Consider the following 19005-nt stretch of genomic DNA (forward strand, 5'->3'; position numbering starts at 1 on the left):
TAAAGAGGACAATAGCCATAGCATTACCTCACTTGTTCATTTTGATGTGATAACAAGATTAGTTTTTGGTATTGCCCCCAAAGTGAAACAGGGCTGAAGAAAGCAGTCAAGTAATGATTGTACATCTACTTAACATACCTCTATAAATAACTCCATAGTTATGGTGTAACTGTAACCAGCTACACCAAAGATGTACTGAAGACATGCCTTACACAACTTATGGCTGGTTAAACTGCACAAGGGAATGTTACTAATGGGAACCAAGGCTTTCTAAAAAAAAAATAAATAAATAAAATAAATAAATAAATAAAGGGAAGTTAACAGGAATTTACAGCATTCATACAATACTCAAGGCTTAGGTCTGCCCATTTACTTGCACTCATTCTACAAGGGATATTGTTATAAATCAGCATTTCATTTGTGCTGTTCTGCATTGCATTTAAGATAACAGCCAAATAAAAGTTTTGGCTCTTAACTACAATGAGGGCTTTGTAATTTTCTGTAATTACAGAAGCTACAATGTGCCAAAATAAATACCTACATACAACTATGGGTCTAGCATGCTGCAGATAAGATTTCTTATGACTTCCTAACAAAACTTTCAATGGAAGAGGCCACAAACCTATTCAAATGAAATACATTAGGAAAGCCTCATCTCTGAGAAACACTCCGTGAATAAAACTGTCATCTGATATCCAGAAGCTAGAATCTGAATTTTGTTTACCTATTTCAAATGTAAACTGAGTATCTGAACAGATGGATGTATAAAACTAGCACACAAGTGGTCTACATACTCAGAAGCTCTTGGGCATCCAGCTATATCTTTCATACATTAAGCACATGTAAAGTTTTATGAACAATTATGACTCGGGTTTATACAGATTGATAAAAACGTGCATACAGTTGGATAATATGCATATAGTGTTTTTTTTTTCCCCTCCAAATTCCTAGTATTCCTCTTTTAATCATGGAATGTTTCTACATCCTCCATGCAAATTCCATACAGAAGTGTCAATAATATGAATTATATTTATTACTATGTTGTGTTGCAAATAAGGTAGATATGCAAAGAAAGCAATTAGAATACTGTACATAAAAGTGACTAAAAGATAAATTAGCATTTTATTCAGAAAACTACTCATACTATATTTACATTTGAAAGTGTGATAAAAGGAATGCAGGTTGTGTTTTATGACACGAACATGTGCAAGACGAAATTGAAAATTAATTACTAAACATGCACTTTTTCATTTCTGATCATTTTCAACCATCCCTTTAAGTGCTTTCAGGGGGATCAGTAACAATTCAAAAGTTAAAGTACGTCCAACTTTCTACAAAGTCCTACTCCATCACTTGGGAAAGAGAGGGAAAATTCTAGATTAAACTCAGTTCGCCATGAAAAGCTTTTTCACTCAATCCACAGAAAAGTAAAAAGAAATACTAATAATAACATTCAAAGGACACCTTTCAGGAATCTTTCTTATAATATCTTTTAATTGCCCCCCAAAGGGATTCCAGAAATAGAGGATGTTGCACTCAAAAGACAGAACAAACAACAGACAGCAACAACAACAGAGTGGTATTGCCTCTCTTTACGTATACACCAGAAAAAAAAAGCTACTTTTTGTGGCCCCTCCAAAAGGCACTGAGCCTTCTCTAACACTCTCCCTGGATGTATACACCTCCAGTGCACAGACGCTTTACTGAAACGTGAACAAAATGTCAGCTCTGTGCATCTGATGTAACAGGCATAAATAATGCCATCTCAAACAATATAATTTTAATGGTGTAAAGCAGGTATAAAACCTAATCAATAGCAACAGATAAAACAGAGAAGCACTTCAGAAATTGAATTTATTCAGAAGTCATTGCTGCTCAAACTGAATACTTTAGAGCACGATTTAATGCTTATGATATTCTCCTTATTAGCAATGTAGCTTGGTAATTTATTTTTCCATGCTTTTTGCTTCATACCATAGACATTTACAATTAATGTGTTTTCTTTAATTCCAATAAAATATTTTTTTAAGCTAGAAAAAGGACTTTTGTTTGTACATTGGGAGACAATTGACACCCTTAAAATCCATTTTGACAACCCATCACAATCATCACACCACAAAGAAGCCCAAAAAGCATCCTACAGTCTTTGTCTTTCACTACATTGTCTTAAAACTACAGACATTAAGGATATGATATTCTCATCCAACAGCATTAATGGCTCTTTTGTTTCTGGAAGAATTTTTATTATATTATTATTAATTTGAGAGCACAACATGTGATTTTATTCTTATTTTTTGTCATTCCAGCAGATACACACAACCATTGAACAACTGACAGATAAATTTTACAATATAGCTCTATTGTAGTTTAACTAAAATTAATGTACTGATTTGAAAGACTCAGGTACACCAGTGTTCTAGTAGAAGGGATGGAAACATTTTTTCCATGTTTCAGCTGTTACAGAATCCATTTACAGTATCCTAATAAAAAAGTCCTGCCAAAGTAGTGATTCATATTAGTCTTGGCTTTGCTGTTCTTTTTCTGAAAGATTCTTCACGCAATTAACTTTAACAGTTAATTTGACATAAAATAATGAAGTAAAATCACAGACAATTGCTCCAAAAAAATGAAAAAAGAGGCACCATTATTAGTCACAATTGGTGGTCAGCAAAAGAAAGAAAAGAAGAAAAAGAGAGAGAGAGAAAAGGACCTTATTCAGGAATGCAGAAATACGTCTAACTTTGAACAGCCCAGCTATGTGCTAGTACAGCTCAGCTTATTCTCATTATGGCACCTTTATATAAAACGTGGTCAGCTGCAGTTTGGGGGGGGGGGGGTGCTCATTTTTATAAAGCAGAATCTTTGCATATATCAGATGTTGGGAAAACAACAGCAATACCTAAAAATACTATAAAGGAGAGCTTTGGTAGGTAAAAATTGAATTTACGAATCTGTGCGATTAATACCAGCTCTGAACATCTGTGTCAAACTAATGAATAGGAGGATATTACTTTAATTTACTACATCTTATTAATACCTGAGACCGCTCTGTTATGTTCATGAGATCCTTAAAGGACACAAAACAGATAAAACAATGGTTCATGACTGTGTCTCAGCAATGCAGTCAGATGTAGGTTCTAGGAATGCAAGGCAGAATTTGTTCCTCAGTGCACAACATAAAATGAGTTCCTTAAAAAAAAAAAAAAAAAAGAAAGAAAGAAAAAAGTTTTTAAAAACTTCTCTAGGTCAATGAAATTAGCTTGTACACTGTTTTAAAGAGTTTTGGCAGCAAGATCAGCTTACCATTGCCGCTAACTTTTGGTGAATGTAGCATTATACACATGCTAACGGCATTACCCTTTTCTCCTTTGTCATTGGCAAGATTCTAATGGGATTGTCTGATAAAGAAAGTTGACATAAAAATAACCTGATCTGGGAGTCAAGTCTGCACTTCACAGGGTTCAGTAATTTCTCTGAAGTGTTGCAAGGACAGACTAGGCGATGGGAAGGTTAGAATAAATTACGAGACAAAAATAATGAATTTCTGCATTATGTAGACTGCATATAAAGGCAGATAAGCTTAGGGAAAAGAATCTGTTAACTGGAAAAATACAACTGCTTGCATGAATTACCTTAGTCTGCATCCTGTTCTGCTATTCTTATCATGTTTTTACAATTCCAAAACACAAACTACCTCAATTTATAGTTTTATATTTGAGTTTGAAAGAAATCATGTAAAATTACAACTGTCTTTCTCTGTATGCATTTTCAGTATATAAATGAACGGACTTCATCAGGTTTTTCCTGTGTCAGTGTAGCATCCCCTGTATTACTGTCTTTTCTCACTGGCCTTTTCTCATCTTGAGCATCATTTTTTCCTCTTAGGCCTCTATTTATTCATTCACACTTCTCATTTATGCATTTTGTTGGTGCAATATAAATGCAACTCTGCCAATCCTAAAGATGCTAAAATTACACCTTTCAAAAGGCAAGTGCTGTTATTTATCTATGCGTTTTTAAACACAGTTCAATTAAAACATACACTTTCATTGAACACAAACATTAACGAGGTTAGAAGAAAATCATAAATACAGTACCTTCTCCACACTAAGTGAGGAGCAATAAAAAAAAAAAGTATGCAAGCCCAAAGAAATGTCATTCCTAGAAGCCTTTGGGGAGGTTGGTATTTCAAATGAAGTGACTGTGACTGCCAAAGAGGTAATGAAATTCTGTATTTAGCACATTGCTGGCTGAAAAAATACTGCCGGGCATTTTGCTGTCCCATCAGGGATTCAGGACTTACATTGTTTTCATTTCCTGAGAAGCCCTCTCAAAAATGATATTATCTCCAAACCTTAGATTTATTTATTTATTTATTTTGAGGGGTAGGATTGCATTCTAGAAGAGATACTACCTCAACTTTTGAGGTCACCTCTGGCAGATGATGGGCAAATCATCACTGTTTCACTACTTAAGATGCTGGTTTTCTATTTATAAAATAAAATGAAATATTTAGGGATTCATTTAAGTAATTAATATGAAACGTTAAAATTATGCTACACATACATCACTAAAAGGTTTATTTACCCTTTAAAATGTAAAGGCTTGCATTTATTTATGAAGAACGAGTTTTGCAAGACTAATAAAAAAAATCTTGTGTGGAGTATTCTGACCAGATTTTGCTTGTGAACACAAGAGAGGAAACAATAATGGCTGTTGTATGAAATGACTGAGAATATTCAGCAGGTGGTGGTTTTCTATACAGTGATGACATTTCAGGGAATGAAGGTTCAAATAGACAAAGCAGCTGTAGATAAAACCTAATTTCCAACAGAGTTGAATGTCTGTTATTCCCATGCTTTGTTAAAGAACAGACTTGGTTAAAGCCGTTTTATATGATGATACGATGCACTCCCACTGATCAGATACCAGTGGATGTATACCAGCAGGAATACAGTGCACCCAGGGACATATCATTCAATAGGAAGCCCAACTCACAAAAAACAGCTAAAGAAACACCACACTATGTTCACATAAAACACCATCCTTTCTCCAATGGAAAAATTTAATTCCATTAAGTGACAAAGTAAACATAACTTAGTTGTGTTTCTTTGTTTTGTTTTTTCTTTCTAAAAGGGGGAGGGGGGTAACATTAAGGTTTCTGCCTCAACGCTTCATTTTACAAACACGCACACAGTATATTTTCTCCTTCCTGCCTCTGAGTATCTTAAGATTTTCTACTATGATACTATTTAAATCTGTATTCTATTAAAAACATCCTGAAAAGTACATCTGGTTTTCTGGAACAATTTATAAGTGATCAACAACAAAAAATCCAAACCATTAGCTTTAAGTTCACCTACTCGATGTTGTCTTATAGTAGATTTCAATTCCTACCCCAAAATTTTCAACCTTTGCATAGTTGAAACAATTTTCTAAAAAGTAATTTGCCTGCTAAATCAGTATTCTGAAATCTACTTAAAAATGTCCTACCATTTTATAGTAAAGTTTTAATAGCATTAATAACTTGATACTGCTTACAAAGTTTGCAAGAGAGCTTTAAAAATGCAACTTGAGCAAATACACAGGAACATACCCCACATGGCAATTAAGAGGTAAAACAGTATGAATTCACTATACATAAAATTAAGCTGAGGACAGGAAATGCAACCATACTCTTGTAAAATAAGCTCACAAACAAATTACAGAGTGCATGCACGCGCGTGTATATATATATATACATTTGTATATATGTATATATACTTATACTTACTTATTTATACTATACTATACTTATTTATAGGGAAGAACATGAGTAAGTCTATAGAAAAGTTTCAAATCAAGCCAAGACTACATAAGTAAGAGAAACACTACCTTCATGTATTAACAATTCAAGATTAAATCCAGGTAAGGGGAAGCCTGAGAAAATCTCAAACCAGTCATTAACCTGAACTTCACAGCAATATACACCAAAATTTGAATACTCAGCACAGCAGTATCTTGAAGGAAGTTAAACAATGGCAATAACCAGTATTTGCACCCATTCCACAAACTATACGTTTCCAAAGAATCAGAAAGAAAAATAACAGAGAAGAAGGATTTCAAATTATAAAATTAAATAAAGCATTACAAAATTGGAATACATTTTCCCTCGTTCTGTTATTTATTCATATGAGAAAGATAGGTGTTCTCTAGCATTTTCAGAGAGGGGGAAAAAGGAATTTGCTCCTTTTCTCTAGAAATTCAGAAGAATCTATAGAATCTTGAAACTCTATTACAGTTTTTCTTCTTTCAATTGGCAGTCTCTAGGTCAGGCAAATTATTTTATTACCATGATTCATCCATAGGAATAATATCTCAATGATCTTTATCAGAGCACAATGCCATGGTGTTTGATTACACTACTGCCATTTTAGAACATTTGTGTGGAAGATAAGTTTGTTGTTTAGTGCTTTGTAAACAGAACATACTAAAACTGATATTCCTACATCATCATTTATGTGTGCCGAGAAAATCTGACTGCCCACCTCAATAGTAATCGTATGTAATTGTTTACTAATCCATCTTGCTCTCTCATTTAATCTACACTATTATTCCAAGTGTTACTGTTTTCAATAATCTAATGCACTCATTTGTCCTCAATTTCAATGATTTTACCTGTTCCTATTCTTCTCTAGTATTTATATTTTCTTCCCTCTTTTTGCATTGGCGTTTAGACATCTATCAAATTCAATTCTTTCTTAACATTGCTTCATATAGCAACAGAATTTATGCAGAGGATGTTTTCTATTCTGGAGGCTATGACACATTCACTAAGTATCCGTAGTCATGTAAGGTCTTACTGATCCTAGCTCTTTATTACCCAAGTCTGAAAAAAACAGGAAGCTCTGGAACAGACACCTACACTTTCAGCCTGCTCTGCTATTGTAACAGTAACCTGAATGAAGAGGCACTCTAGGCAGCTGGATGTTGGAGTTCCTTAAATTTCAGACTTGGACATAACAGTAAGGCACTTCTCAGACAAAGTTACTCCAGAACCACAGTTGCAATTGACAATAGGAAACAAAAGCTGGGCTACCTTTTCCCACCTTGCCTGATGGCTGTTGAATTGTCACATATAATGTTTATGGCAGCTCGTGGCCTTTGTATACCAGAGGCCATATTCTCCAGTGATTTGAACTCTACAGTTCTGAGTTGACATTCAGCAACAGACTTACTACCTACACAACTTCCATTTTATATCACCCCATAATGGTATATTTTTTGCCCAAAGCCTCCATGGATTTTACAAAATGTGTCCATACAGCATGCGAATAGTGAATTTCCTCCATTGCCAGCAAAAGGGCTGTACTGCAACGCAGTCCCCTTACTACAGTCTTGTCAGTGAAATGAAGCATAATCTTTAACATTTTATATAGCATAAGTAAATGCAGTCTTGCAACTCTGGACTGTTGTGAACATGCCTGAGCTTCACTAGGACTTGGAAAGAGCTGCTACAGTGCTGTATTACTAATTCAGGAGTGTCAATGCAATGCAGCAGAGAAAGGGGACCATTCAGACTTCTGCTGGAATGAAATGGTACCATTCAAACTTAACATTTTACCATTAAGAGAAGGTACTTCTCAAATTACAGATTACTTAACAAAGATTTTGTTCTGCAGATGCTTATGACCTCAGCTCCTGCTACATCCTTGAATGTTCATCTGAAACTTTAAGCACTACTAAAATACAAAACTAAGAACTATAATGATCAGATCTAAATAAAGACAAGGTGGGGGGTAGATAATACATAAAGTCATCCTGGTAGGATGGCATTGCAGTAGCATGAAATCAAGTTCTGTCATCTGAGTCTAAAGGTTATTCTAAGAATCATCTAATCAGCATTTATCAAAAACTTCAATGTATCAAGATGAAGGTCTTTATCAGATCTTGATAACTAGTAACTGTTATTATCACATACTTAGCCTATATTCAAAGCAGAACTATTTTAGGGGATGATGGATATAACAATTCTGATGTCAGGTTAGTGCTTCAAAAATCCGAAGCTTGATAAAGAAGTGAAGGCTAAAGGATATAAAAGCTCAGAGTATCAGAATGAGCGAGGTATGAGAAAAATGGAAATGAGAAATATAAATGTCAGGTTATTTTTTTTTTTTATTATTTTGTTTGCTTGTTTGTTTTTCCCCCCTCATGAAATAGTCATAAGTAATACTAGTGACTCCAATGTGGAGCGCACATGTTGAGTGAACAACTGGCAACTAAGGTTTAGATCTACAGTATTTGATTTCATTAAGTAAGCTAAAGGTAAATACTGAAAGGCTAACTGTGGAAATTGCCGCCTTCCAAACTTTTTCACTAAGCATAAACCAATGATTTAGTTACCTACACTATAAAGAAAAATGACAGTTATTACATATGATTTATTACTGATTCTTTCTATTTCTAAATACGTTTTGGAACAACAGGAAATTTGTTCAGCAATTTTATGAGGCCTGTGTTTATGAAACAAGCACCTTGAGAAAGCACTAGACATCAGTTCAGGTAATCATTACATCCACCCAAATCACTTGATAAGAATATCACAGAAGAGAAAAAATCTAAACAACGTCAAGAACTGGCCAAGACCTTGCGCTTCTTTGATCCCTTCTGTAATTATCATTAGTGACAACACAGTGAGACAGCACCTTGACTCCTCCTTTTCCTCTCCATAGGATACAAAACAATCTCTGGCTCAGCAATAAACCTGCCTGGGTTAGTCTATCTACTATGTTCTAAAAATAATGTTCTTCCAAAACTGAGCTTTTGTATCTGTCAGGACGAACCAAGTTATGGCTAATTGCCTTAGGGATACATGACGACACGCAAAGGGGCTGAGGTCAGTCACCAGAGTTTACTATCTTGTCACATACAACAGGCTGTAACTGTATTCAAAACAAACTTCGTAAATAAGCCACACATAGAGAATAGGAGTAAAACATTTTAACAAGGGTCAGAGCTCTTATGAAAAAATGAGTGGAAGAATGTGTTATCATATATCTTACAGTAAACATATGCACATCCTTGCAAAGCAGTTTCAACATTTTAAACCAAGCACAGCAGGAGCATTGTCAGAATACTCAGCAGCTATTACCCAGGAGAAGATGCAGGCAAAGAAAAAGTGTAATGTTGATACTTATTTCCCATATCTTCACACCCATGCAATTATTTCCTGCATTCTTTTTTTCTGCTTGCAACACCATCATCTTCTATGTTTTCACAGTACCACAGTGGTCAATTTCTACTATAGACAGCACTTTCTGCCTCCCTCATTTGAAGACGTTCCCACTTTTGGCTAGGACTGAGTTATTTTTCTTCCTAGTAGCTGTTTTTTGGATTTAAGATGAAAATAATGTTGATAACATTCTGATGTTTTAATTGTTGCAGAGCAATGCTTACACTATACAAGGACTTGTAAACTTCTCACACTGCCCTGCCAGCTGGAAGGCTGGGGGGTGCACCAGGAGCTGTGCAGAAGGAGATTCCTCCTTCTGCTCCAAGAGGACACGAGAGTCCAGCTTCCCTTGTCTTATTGGTTTATCCATTGTGCCAATTCAGGGTTGGAGGCTCCCGCACCAATCCCTTGTGAGGACTTAAGGCAGGGCTGTTGCTCAGGCTGTGCCAACGCTTGATGCCACTTATCAATCTCTTGCTTGGATTCCTGGATTCTTCACAGCCTGCTAAGCTCCTCTTGCAAGACAGCAACTTGCTCAAAAAGCTCACCCAGCTGGGCACACTTGCACCCATGACACTCAATTCTGCCTTTGGTCCCTAGGGGGACTTCCAAATTCTGGAGTTCCCCACAACTGGGGAGGGTCTGGGAAACTCTTTCAGTCCTCAGGGGCTCTTGTCTGTGTGTAGGCATCTGCCAAGGGGGATCGTATCCCCTCCGTCTGGATTTTGGTCTCAGTTCGGCTGGTGTGGTGGGTGGCTGCCATTTTGGCCTCAGTATCTGCCCGCTCCTTGCCACCACAAGGACAAAATGGCCACCTCCTGCCCTTCTGTGTGCCCGCGTTATCTCCTGTGCCATGCCCTGACTGAGGCACCATGCCCCAGGCCGCTCGCGCTCCCTGGTGGCTGCCTTTGTACGTGACAGCGGGAACGGCCGCTGCTGCCAGTTCTGCCCAAGCTTTGTCAACTGCTTTCACGAGGGCCTGCTAGCACTCACCCCCCTTCCCTTCCAGACTAGCTATAATAGCTCTTTAAAATCTCTGAATATCCTTGGGATTTTCAAACCATTATGTACTCATTGTCAGCTCCCCTGAATGCACTTAAGGTTTTAAAGTCAGACAACTGCTTTAAAATGCTATGCAGCGATCTGTCCTGAGGCACAATAGTTATGAGTAGCAGGGAGTGTGGAAGGATACGGGCAGGCACCTAGAGCCAGGCACCTCCAGTGCTTTGGAACTTTACTCCTGAACAAGTGCAGAATCCTAAAACACTGGCAGAATGCTTGAGTAAAGGTGTGTCATCACCCTGGCAGTTCCAAACAGACACGATCACTGTGACAGGCCCTGCAGGCCACACCAGACCCTGCCACAGGACCCAAAGCTGGTCTAAGGAACCAAACTGTGCCAGTATCGGTTACCCCTGTATTGAAGAAGAAACAATGGGTGAGAAAGTCAGGGCATTTAGAAAACAGAGGAACTCCTACTCAGACAGGGAAGGAAAAAGACGAGTCAAGCTACTCCAAAGTGGCTGGGCCATTAGAGAACAGGAAGACTAAGAGGAAGATACCATAAAAGCATCAATAACTACCCAAGACCCCTACCAGCATGCTCTACGAGATATGTGAAAAGATTTCAGTCATTGCCTAGCTGAGCACACTGACACCTGTCTGCTCCACTGCTGGGATAGTGGGGCCTGGAATTAGAGGGCAGGGAAGACAGGAAACTCTGGGATCCCTTGCTAGGGAAAGGGGCATTAACAAAGCAATTGGAAAGGAGCACAAAACTTCACTCTCTAGAGCTGTATCCTGTCAGGCATGAAGGAAAGGTATCCTGTCAGGGAAGTTCTTGTATGTCAACAAGGCAAGTGGACCACCGTGGAGACTGGTATCCAGTACCTGAGAGAATTAGCTATCCTAGAGGGTGATTTTTGGTGACCTAGACAACAAACAACAAATGGCTACCCAAAGATCCAGATGATGTCAAATGCACATAACCCACGTGATGGAAGTTTGTACGGAGCGCACCACTGTCATATGCCAGCTCATTGGCATTAATGACCTGGAAAAACTGAGAGGAAACCACAGGGGATGAAATAACTAGACTACTCTGTCAGTCAGAAGAAAGTCTCTCTTGTCTACAGGACTGCATCTGCATTTTTGCTATTTTATTTTTTTTTTTTTTTTTAATATATTTTTATATATATATATTTTTGGGGGTGTTTTTTTTTTTTAAAAACAAACAAAAAACAGCACATATCATAGTGCATATCATGTTAAAGGTCTAAAGAGAATTAGCCTGTACAAAGATAAAGTGAGAATAGCACATAACTATGCAAATACAATCTGTTAATTTTCAAAGTCCTAGGGAAGAAACAAAAGAAAGTTACTTTTTCAGAAAACAGCATTTTAAAATTTCTGAATCTCATAGTCTAATATGACAATAGGAATTATCTATGAATTCAAGATTCCTTGTCAATATTATCCAGACTCTGGATAGGAGTAATTATATTTGGAAAAGAGACCTCAGTTCAGAAAGAAAAATATTTTTTATATATGCATAAATACATCACTGTAAAGCAAAGGTCTTAGACTTTATTTTACACAGCCATGATTTGGAAGCTTATCCCTCAGCAAATGCTTCCAAGTGAACACCTTCAACCTCTCAGCAAAAATGGAATTGCCACTAGTGAAGGTATATGCCTGCGTCCATGTTTTTCTAGTCTGTTTTCAGCTTTATGGGGCAAAAAATGGGCTGTAAACTTCCTCCAATTCCTGTTCCTCCTTCCTACTCTCATCCAAGTTAAAGTAAAACTGGCATTCATAGGTGATCTTTTTCCAACACTTCCTCTAAACTGTCTACCAAAGTGAGATAACTTTGGATGCAATGATAGCAGAGTAATGGACAGTTAAATTATACCTATATACTGCTCTAATCACCATGCTTCTGGACAGCAGCAGTGTAGGAAAAATCCAGCTCCCTATACTTTTTCAAGCATTTTCCCATTACCTATACTTCTGTAGTCTTATATACAGGATTTCTAAATGGTACAAAAGAAGCTCTGTAAGCCTTTTTTATTGCACTGTCTACCTGCAACAAAAAAAGATATGCCTTTTTTTTTCTGCAGATGCATACTAAATAAAACAATCATAAAAGGCTATTAACTTTCTCTAGTTAAGATAATGTAAGAAGAGACATTTTTGTTATATTTGTTAGTTCAACAGGTATCCAGCAAGCCACTTTAAAACCTCTACAGTGAAACCAAAAATTAGAAAGCCACATTTAAAACACAGACAAAAAAAAAACACAAATGTATAACAATAGTAAACATTGACTTCCAAAAATACAGCAAGAAAAATATTCAGAAATGAAAGCTTGGCTTCCATTATGTTCTTGTGCATTACATAAGGTCATATTGATTCCCCTTTGATTACCGAATTGCAAGTCTTACATCTTCCTGGAAAATCCACCACAATAAATCTTATATTCAGAAAATGAGCAGTTTCATCACCCAAGGAGTGTTCTATTAATACATTACCTATTTCTATGGAAAACCTTGCCATGAGAACAGAAAGTAAAAAAGTGAAATTGATAATATTTTCAGATGTAGAGGTTTGTACTACATGAAAAAAATCTCTACCAAAGGAGAGGGTGGAGGAAAAAAAAAAAAAAAAAACAAAAAACAAAACACACCACCAAAGAACAAGCAACAACAGAAGTAGATATTTACCCCACTTTGCAGCAAGAGGACACATCACAGAATATAAGAAGAAAAGAAGTTTCTGTTGACAACCAGTTTTTCTTCCAGAAGCTGATCAGGAAGTGACCAACTCAGACTAAAGAATACATTGAGAAACTGCAAAATGAATAGTCAGTACCTTAGAACAGCTATATCTATTTCTGTAGAGGAGAAAATGAATTAGAAGTTTAACTTTCCAGGTTCCACATTTTCCTTAACTCTTATTTGAAAAAAATACCCTGCACAATCATCTTGAAGCCTTGGAATAATACTTACTGAAAGAAGAGTAAGAAATTCACTGCTTCATTAATATAAGGATTTACACATGCTTGAAAAAAAAATTTAAAAAAACCACATTTATCTAAAATTATTAGCAGATGGTAAAGAATAAAGGACCAAAAATTTATTGGAGTTAAGACTGAGATTCCGTGTAGCACACAACAGAAATAAGGAAGAGTACCTAGGCCAGATGCAAAAACATTCACACAGATTAGACACTCAGACATGTCCTTGCTTCCAAATGACTTATATAGGTCATTTATGTGATACACGAGTCCACATCTGAGATATATCAGCATTAAATCACCCTCCAACATGGGTGAAGTCAAGGAACTCTCTTTTCTATGGTAATTGTTGGTACTTTCCAAAAGTTGCTTAGGACTTTTCCTGAAGTTACCATATTGCTCCTTGTTAATGCACGAGAAGATTAAAGAAAACACAGGTCTGCAAAGGATATTTAATGAACGTATTGAAATAAAAACATAAAAGCTTCATTAGCATCCAAACCCACAATAGTTCATGTTTATCAAGTACTAACGTGCTTGTGTTAGGTATTACATCTCAATACAATAAGTATGCAAAGAAGATTTTGAACATGCCTTTAAAGAGCAACTGTTATAGCTAAAAATGAGTCTGAAACCAGATAGAAAGCCTGCAGCTATGTATTAAGGACACATCGTATCAGAGACTATTCTTGAGAGTGTGCTGAAAATCATATTTCTGCCAACTTCTTGTCTTCTGTCTTTTCTGATTACCAATGCAGCATGTGTCAATGTTCAATAATGACTGCTGAAGTATTCATGCTTGATGGCTTAGGATGTCATAATGAAAGTACAAGGTTTATTAATCCTCTCATCAATAGAAGCCACAGGGTGTCTGTCACACTTCATTTGTGTGTGCCAAGAGTAAATAAACTGCAGCAAATGAAAAGTGTTTTTATAAATACAGACAGATGTCAAGTGGTTTACGTAGTTACTCATGCTGTATTTCCTATTAAAGGCTTTCAGGCTTCATAAAAATTTCAAAAAGCCATACTTGAAGATGCCTATATTTCCATATATATTTTTACATTAATGTTGCATATGAATGAAATAAAAATATTATTAAATCAATAGCCAAGTAAAAATAAACTCATGTCTCAGTCTGCCTCAATATTTACAAGTTACCCATCTGGAAATCGTCTGGTAGAGAAAACAATTTGAGAATCTTAATCATTTTCAACTAGAAGCACAATTAATAGACCCACCCACAAAGTAAAAATAAATAAATAAATAAATAAATAAATAAATCAGAGATAGAAGATACTGTGCTTAGGAACACCTCATGTAACTTCAAACCAAACATTGGAAGTGATAGTCACCACTACTTGAACATCACAGAAGAAAGTTTACTGACATGCAAAGCAAATTCTACTGAAAGACGTGTTATGACTACAGTTTGCTTGAGAAATCAGGAGATCATGAAAAGGAGCCTTGGTAGGCCAAGGGAGGAGGTAATTCTGTAGCTGTCCCACACAAAGTATTGCATCTGTCGCTCCGTTAGTACATAAACTCTACTACGAAGCAGATCTGTAGTTTCTTTGAGATAGAGCTCTACCCAAGATTCCAGTTAGTTTATGTAAAATGGTCTCTGTGGTGAAAAGCAAGCTGCAAACATAAATTAACTTGTCAGAAACTCAGACCAAATGATACTATGTTGAATATGGCTGTATTTTTTCCATCTGCAGTAATGACAGATGCTACACTGCAATTGATCTTGAGGGCAAGAAGTAACTGCTGACTGGCATTTACCACGCTGCCATAGACACACCCTGAGGCTCAATAAAGTCATAAGCCAAGTAACTGGAATATTACCTTAATGAATAAAAGGATGTCACATATAAAAAAAGTATATATTTATAATATATTTATATGTGTGTATATATGCATATAGTATTTATAATATTATATATGTATATATAAATATGTTATCCTAAACTTGGGAATGCTAGCATCAAACTATAGCTTAAAGCCTGGTCTTATTTATTGACAATACAACATTGTTTTGCTGATCCCTTCAATGTGATCAAGCAAGATTTTTTTTTCAAACTGTGCAGTATCTCCATTGAAACTCATGAGTATGCTGCTGGGTCAAAGCCTTAGAATTTTTTGTAATCCTTATCCTGAGATCACAAGGCCTCCTAACAGAGGCTTCTCATGCTTGCTTTGTCTGAACTTTATTTGACAGGCCTGCAGCTTTGTATTACTTGTTGCAGCTGTAACAGTATTTTTTCTAATTGACTGTTGTATGCCACTTGCTTTAAGCCTAAATTTATATGGTATCTCCATGAGGTTTCAATTCCAACATAAGACCTAATACAAATAAAAAAAGGCCTGGTGTAACAGGCCTTGAGAACTGGAGATACACAAGGGAGTGTAGAGGAATACAAGCATGGGATGACTGTAAGCGTAACACAGACTTAGCATTGTAGATGTCAAGTCTCCAGAAACAACTCATACCAATGGTTATAGAAAAGTAGGCCAGCACAGAAAGGGTGTCAGAGTAACAAAGAGAACAAAGAAATAACATCTAACATACACAACAAGCATCATACATGGTAAATTGAGATATAACATGTCACATGCTGACACAAAGAACAAGGTTCAAAACTTTGTCAGTAGATGTATGAAAAGGATCCCCAAAGTGGATCCTAGAGTGCGAAAAAAAATAGTCAGCGCCATATTCCTTTCAGTGAGGGACTCCAGAAGCTGATGAATTACTCCGACACCTTCACTACCAACACCAGGATGAGATTGCTGATCTTAGGACCCAGAGAAGTAGGGGAAAGGTGCACATAACTTTAGGAGAAGGGGCAGAAAGTTGCAAAGTGTACATACAATAATTTAAAGTGCATTAATACTGAGACTTCCTGCATAGTCTTATTTTTTTTTTCTGTAGTAAAGAGACCTGAACGTATGATGTTTAATCTGTTAAGATTTCAGTTACGAAAAAAAAAAAAAGTAATTTATATATACACTTGCATTTTCCATAGTCCATAAATGAGATTGCATATAGCAGCTTATATAAAGTGAATATTGCTTAGGAAGCCATGAACAAAAGTCTACTTAGACATGCTCTTTGTACAGCAGTTAACACTTTTGATTAGCTGCTCAGAGCAACAGCTGTAAACCACCACTGTAACATTTTACAGCACTTCATACTTGAAACCATTTATTTCGCAGTTAGCCTCTGAAAGACCTAATTAACTCCTGCTGTAGATCTCTACTAATGAGTCAACACCTTTTCTCATGGAAACTAGCTATTTATAAGTTTAAATGGATTTTATGTTGGAATCCGAGGTTTAAGAAATATATATATATATATATATATTTATTGGAATGATTTATAATTAATAATTAATTCAGGAAATCTGACACAACAAATGGGCTATCTGCATCATCATTAATATAAGCCAGTCCTTTATGCTATACAAATTGATAACATCCCTTATTGAAGTAACTACTGAAACCTCTATTCTGAAGTAAAACTTGGAACAGTCTATGAAGTTTTGTGTAGTTCAAGTCACTGCTGTTAGCACAAGTATTAAAAAGTTAGATTTCATAGTTCAAATACAAAGATTTCAGCTTGCTTAGAGCCAAGGCAAACACATACACTTAAAATATTAATCAATCTTATGTAAAGATTTGGTGAAACCAATACAAATAAACTAAAACATTTGCAGTTAAGCTTTTATCTCGCATTCCTTTACTATCTTCACATCATCCTGCATCTGTGGTATATTATAGCCTATATTCCTTATATCTAATGAGGAAAAAATAACCCCCCCAACTCTCTAAAGACAATATTCCCTTCAATGAGAGGAGGAAACAATGAAATGAAGCAAGAAACAGGTGACTTTTGGCATTGTGTTATTTTTTTCCATTTACCAAAAATCCTACTATGGATCTTGCTCTTTTTGTAGACATATCAATGTTGTATGTTACATCAGGCTCAGAGTTTCAGATTGCATAATTCATGATCCTTTCTTTTCATTTGATAACTGAAAACAGATGGCTAGCAACCACAAGTGCCTTTATAACACTATCCTAACAGGTTGGGTTTTAGTTGTTGTTTTTCTTTTGTTTTTAAAGAAAAATGCAAATGGAGCTTGCATTCACATCAGAACTACCAAAATTGCTTTACCTCAGCAGCCTCATGATTTTACTTCAAAAAAATATTTAATTGCTTTAAAAACAGACATCCAGAACTAGAAATGCAATTTTGGACATGAACAACTATATTTTAAGTCACCAAATCAGAATCTACGTTTTAACCACAGCTACTTGCAAACATCCGTAAACTCTTCATCTTTCTAGTACTACTCTGTCTGCCAAAGTAACAATATTTTTAATCCTGACTTATTGACTATTTCAGTCCTAACATTAACGAAATGTTGTTAACAGTAAATAAGAGTTGAGTAACAGAGTATTTTCTTCCATATATTTTTCAATGTACATGAAAAGACTCACCACATCAGGAAACAGGAAAAGCAGAGCTTCTCTGCAAGACGCAAAGGAGCATGGAGCTGCCAGGGACCCAGGGTCCTGAGCAGGGTGGGCAGCACAAGGGGCTACCAACAGTTCATCCCCAGACACAGCAAGGGGAAGGAGCAGCAGTGGCTGAAATTGCAGCATGGGTCCAAGATCCTTCCCAGAGACAGGAAAAGAGACAAACCTACCTATAGTGTAACTCTAGGAAAGACTCTGCCTCCATGCCTAACCTCAAACAGAGCTCCTGGCGGAGGGTGAATGCCCAGGTGAGGCTGATCAGGGCAATTAAGGCCTAGTAGTGCACTCAGGGCTCTGAATATTGATTTAAAGGCTAAAAAACACCCTTTCACCTGTGCTATAACAAACAGGTGTAGTTATAAGTTCTAAACCTGTAGTTACAAATTTTTGTGTTTTTGCATTTTCATTTTCTCGTTTTCAACAAGAGTGGATATATCTTCTCCTCACAAAGCATTAATAGAAACTGGTCATGAATCCAAATGAAAACTTACCATAAAAACATCAAGAAAAAGCCCATGCTAACTTTAATAAATAACCATAGGAAATCATTATGTACACAAGCTTCCAACACAAAGCATTACGATTACGAATATTAAAAGCATCTTAACTCTGATATTTTGATAAAGAAGTCCTTCCCCCGTTTGTAGAAAAAGTCCCCCGTTTGTAGAAAAAGCGATCGATAATAAAACACTTGATAATCCTAATTAATTCAAGGAAAAAAACAAATAAAGAAAACCATCTAACATGTAGTTGCACCTCTTTTCTTTAAAAATTTGGCCGCTGTTTCCAAGTCCCTTTATAAACATGTTAGTGCCACAGATCACTTACTTTGGTTGTCAACTGTACATGTATATCTTAAAGTAGGTTTTTCAGGGAGTCACACACTTCTGTTTTCTCAATGTCTGGAAAAGAAAAAAGTTTCATAATAAATCAATCTGTCAGAGACGTGTATTTATTTTTGCAAAATATTTTCCTCATTTCTGTAAAACGAGGTGCAGAAATCTTCAGTATATTGACCTAGACAGTGACGTCTTGATGACACACTGACTGGGACTTAGTACTAGCTTTTGTTTGGACCTTGGTCTGGTTGGACCTTGACACTTCAGAATTTCAATTATGAAAATTTCCATTACCAAATTTAGAAAAAAATATATACAGTTGTAATTAGTTCAAAATATGTTATAGATGGCACCTTTTTCTTAGCTAACAACAATAATGACAGATATTTCTACATGCA

General features: G+C 36.2%; 1 long non-coding RNA gene across 1 annotated transcript in view; it reads right to left on the reverse strand.

Annotated features, from left to right (window-relative positions):
- LOC110353704 (uncharacterized) overlaps positions 1-19005 on the reverse strand; it is a 526570-nt gene that overhangs the window by 287863 nt on the left and 219702 nt on the right. Inside the window, exon 7 of the long non-coding RNA XR_011810868.1 lies at positions 18597-18670. This is a non-coding gene — a long non-coding RNA (uncharacterized lncRNA). The remainder of the gene's footprint in view (positions 1-18596; positions 18671-19005) is intronic.

This window comes from Anas platyrhynchos, chromosome 8 (genome assembly GCF_047663525.1).
Source record: "Anas platyrhynchos isolate ZD024472 breed Pekin duck chromosome 8, IASCAAS_PekinDuck_T2T, whole genome shotgun sequence".
Taxonomy (NCBI): domain Eukaryota; kingdom Metazoa; phylum Chordata; class Aves; order Anseriformes; family Anatidae; genus Anas; species Anas platyrhynchos.